Here is a 4,781-nt window from a genome sequence, read left to right on the forward strand (position 1 = left end):
GTGTGTGTGTGTGTGTGTGTGTGTGTGTGTGTGTGTGTGTGCTGAACTACAGAGACTCTCACACACAAACACACACTGCGCTGACACCCTGTATCTCCTCATCAACAAGTGTCAACTGCAGAGCATCGCTTATCTTTGTTTATTTTGGAAAATGGCACACAGTGCATGACAACACCGGAGATTAAACCCAGACACTGCTGAGCTCTGGAAAGAAAGTATGAATATAAATAAGCCCTGCACTTCCGGTGTTACTATCAGCACCACTGAAGATACCAAACAGAATTGTACAAATATCATATATCATATCTTATATCATATCACATCATAGTCATAATCATAATTTATATTTATTTTCCAGGCTTGATTGATTATTTATAGCTATGTTCTTAATGCAACTAAGGTTTCTGTCTTAATGCATTTTCCAGATGTAAATCTTCAGTCTTTGGTGCAGTAAAGGAGTCTTTTGAAATGCAAGCTTTCTTTACAGACACTTTGATGATCCTTCCACACTGTGATGGACCTTCTGTGCTCCTTTCTCTGCCTCCTGATTCTACTTCCTGTTGTGTGTGTGTTTATTCTTTAAAATAATCATCATCTCCAGTCCTTAATGCAGCACTGAGAGCATTTTTGTCTGTATTACTGTCAGTATCTGTGGTGAACACACTGAAGGAGTTCTTAATGCATTTAAATGCTTAAAAAAATTAATTTCAACACATGCAAATGAACACACAGAGAATATAGATATATAACCTGTAGCTCATATATCATCACTCGATGAATCAACGTTTGACTTTGAGTGAGTCATCAAATATTCATTCTTCTGATTAGTTCAGTCACTAATGAATCAATGCTTTTGAATGAACAAGCGAAAGAACAATTAAATGAATCACTCATACTAAAAAAAAAAATCACTAATTTTGTTGCATTTTAAACTAATGTCAGCTGAGTGAATCAGTGACACATTTATGAAGACAGACACTTGTCTTTTGTTTTTTTCCCAAATGAATCCGAGCTTGAATAATTTGGGTGAATTATCAATGACTCACCCATTAAGAGAACTGGCATTATTGAGCGAATCCATTCAGTGACTCACTCATAAACATTCACTTGTTTAGTTATGAAGGAATCCGAAATATGAATCCTTCATTCATCTGCTAAGAGTTTTCTTGACTGCACAGTCACTCACTCATTAAGTGTCACTAATTTTGTTTCCAAATGCTTTAGTGTATTTCTGTTCAAAGAACCATTCAGTGTCTCATGAACAAATCAAGTGAATAGATGATTCAATGACAAACACAGAATAAATGTCATGATGCAAACACTGAAACGATTAAAAAAGCATGATGGAGTTTAAGTTCTATAATTACGCAACATGTGAGCAATGTCATTACAGCTACAGGAAGTAATCATGATAATAATTCTTTAATACTTCGCTCTCATTGTTGATGTGTTGAACCTAATTGGACTAATGGAGCAGTAAATTGAGTTATTTTGTACTGCTACTCGACATGAAATCCTCCGGTGTGTCTGACATCTCCTTCCACCTGAAGAAAACAATCACGCTGATCATTACAGTCTGATTTCACGCTGTTTGCTTCATTAATGAAATCACTTCACATTTGGGTACTAATTGGATTACTTTGGAGTACACTTTTAAAGTATTCATTAGAGAAAGTTGTATCAGTTAATCGCTGTGTTTTTGCTTTAGTATTTAATATGCAAAACCTATTTAACCTATTTTAGTCTTCACTTAATATATCATGAATTTCTTGATTTTAGTCTGCATTTTACTGAAATGGCATAGAATTTTTATCAATCAAGTACATATTTTAAGTGACAAAATCACATCCCAATTTAAAAACAAATTTCCAAATGCATGTAGCATGTATTCCGGCTGCAGACGTTAAAATCCCATCCTAGAAGATGGAAACTAAGGAATGGGCTGTGTCAGGATTTCTATTGTTTTGAGCAGAAAGCTTGTTGTTGTTGTCTGTTTGTGAGGGTTTTGCTATTCTAGTTCTGCCATCAAGAGATATTGATGCACACGGAGAAACGGCATGTCATCTCAGACTCATATCATCTCTGTCAAACTCAATTTCTATGCCAGAAACTTTTCTGCCTCCCAGACACAGAACACAGATCATGACTTGCTGATATGCAGATTTATATGTACATGGGAAGTCGTGGCCTAATGGTTAGAGGGTTGGACTCCTAATCGAAGGGTTGTGAGTTCTAGTCTCGGGCCGGACGGAATTGTGGGTGGGGGGAGTGCATGAACAGTTCTCTCTCCACCTTCAATACCACGACTTAGGTGCCCTTGAGCAAGGCATCGAACCCCCAACTGCTCCCCGGGCGCCGCAGCATAAATGGATGCCCACTGCTCCGGGTGTGTGCTCACAGTGTGTGTGTGTGTTCACTGCTCTGTGTGTGTGCATTTCGGATGGGTTAAATGCAGAGCACAAATTCTGAGTATGGGTCACCATACTTGGCTGAATGTCACTTCACTTTCACTTCACTTTCACTTCACTTCAGAAACAAAGATGCCTTGTTGAGTTTGCAGTTGTTTCACTGTCCTGTGGAAAAGTAGGGAAAAGTCACCAGCATTTGTGTTAATTGGTAATAAACTGTTGCAATGTAAATCCTATAATATTATTTCAGGAATTGTTGCTTGCTTTCTTTTACACAATGTTTAGTCAATAATCATGCTGCTTTTTCGTCTTTGCATTGCTGAAAATATATTGCTAATAAATTTCAAGTATAATTACAAAGAAATGGTGAGTAACACTGAATTCAACATGAAGTTTTAAAGTAGAAAGACTCAAGTAACTTTGTAAAATTTACTCCACTTTACATCCTTTTTTTTCTTTTCTTTTCTTTTTTTTCTTAGCATTAACATTTATTCTAAATATGACATTATGTGACCAATTTTCAAGTCATGGAGTAGCTTTGTGTGAAGAGCAGACTGTGGGGTGAATTATTACTCCTTTAATCTTAAATTCAAATTAGGTTTTTAAACTGAAATTTTTTTATCATAAAATCAAGATCAAGTGCATTTTACAAGAAAATACTATTTCAGACCTTCTCCTTCAAAATTTCACGTCTAATTCAATCTGTTACTTGCACTTTGTTTGTAGTTATTTGTGAAATTTACTAGCAAAGAAAATTGTTAAGGTTTTCTTTTCTTTTTTTCAGTGTACTTGTGGTCTGATCCTAGCTAACAAAGCTAGCTTTTTTATCGTTCCCATTATAAAAACATGAATTCAGATTGTTCTCTAAACATTCCAAATGTCCAGTTTTTAAAATGTCTTTTAACATTTAAGAGAACATTCCGTTTATGGCAATGTTACTTTTGAATCTCTCTGAACATTCTGAAACAAGTAACATTCAAATCTGAAACTGTCCGACTGAAATGTTCCATGAACGATGTAATTAAAAATGTTGTGCTAATGTTTTGATTATATTATTGAAGATCAAATAACTTTGAAAGAACATTCTATTAATGTATTTGAAAAAATGTGAGAACATTCACTGTCCTTTTGTGGTTTTCTGTGATTTTCAAAAGGGTTGGAGCATTCATGTTTCTTGAATTGCTTCTCAGTGTTGCTGGCATCGAGGTTTAATATTGAAAAGGACAGAAAGCCTGTTCTGTGTGCTGAAGTCACTCGGGGGCTGCAAACATCAACGCCAGACTGATTTTGAAGCATGTCTAGTATTGAACAGCAAGAATCCTACCACCTCTTTAAACACCTGTGAAAGACGTTTCACCGTTAAAATGCATGAGGAATTGAATTGGAATCTCTCACTGTCATTTTCATTGCCAGTCTCACCATTGCTCACATAGGAAACGGGCTGAAGGGGTTTCTGTGTGAAGAGCTTCTCAGTTCTGCAGATTAGAGAAGAGAGAAAGAAAGACTACATGCGATGGGTTGAGGTGAGTGTGAAGATGAGTGCAAAACACCTTTCTGATTATTTAATCAAAGCGAGAGCTCTTCACATCCTCCTTTCATTTGCGTTCTCTTTGAAGGCCTCTTCTCTAAAGACTCGTTCAGGAAGCACACACATCTAAGATGCGTAGGTCTATATTTTAATGTTTCTGTGTTTCAGGTTTGTGAGCAAGTAACAAGCAGTCCAAAACATCCCTAATGAAACATTTACATCCACAGGATACTCCATATAGAGCTGAATTTGTAGATTGGCATATAATATACAAAAATGTACTAATAAAGCCATATTGAGGCACACATGCTGTTTATTAATTAGGGAGTATAATGTAATTTCTTGTGTCTTGGTAACTTTATTCATAACATTAAAATATTTTTTTATCCACAATAAAGTATACTACAAATGATTTTTTTGTTTCTGTAGGATCGGGCATGTTTTATTATTATTAGTCATAATAATAATAATAATAATTTGATAAATGCTCTTTATTGCATTGAAATCTTTCATAGAATGAAAAAAACATTGTAAAAATATTTTAAATATAAATTATAAATTAAATTATAACCTATGAATAGGTATAAATCTCATATAAATTATAAAAACATTTATGAATACCAATTAAATTCGGAGTTCGTAGCGGCTTCGCGGATCATTTGAATCATTTCGAGAGTTCGGAGCGTGAATCATTTGAGTCATTTTGGGAGTTCGGAGCTGGTTCTCGAATCATTTGAGTCAGTTTGGGGTTGGCGAATCATATCTGTATATGGATAGGCATTTTTAACTAATTTAGTACCTAGTTCTAATTACGTTTTCCACGCGTGTTTAGGTGTGATATGTGA

The sequence above is a fragment of the Carassius gibelio genome, chromosome A25 (genome assembly GCF_023724105.1).
Source record: "Carassius gibelio isolate Cgi1373 ecotype wild population from Czech Republic chromosome A25, carGib1.2-hapl.c, whole genome shotgun sequence".
NCBI classification, from domain to species: Eukaryota; Metazoa; Chordata; class Actinopteri; order Cypriniformes; family Cyprinidae; genus Carassius; species Carassius gibelio.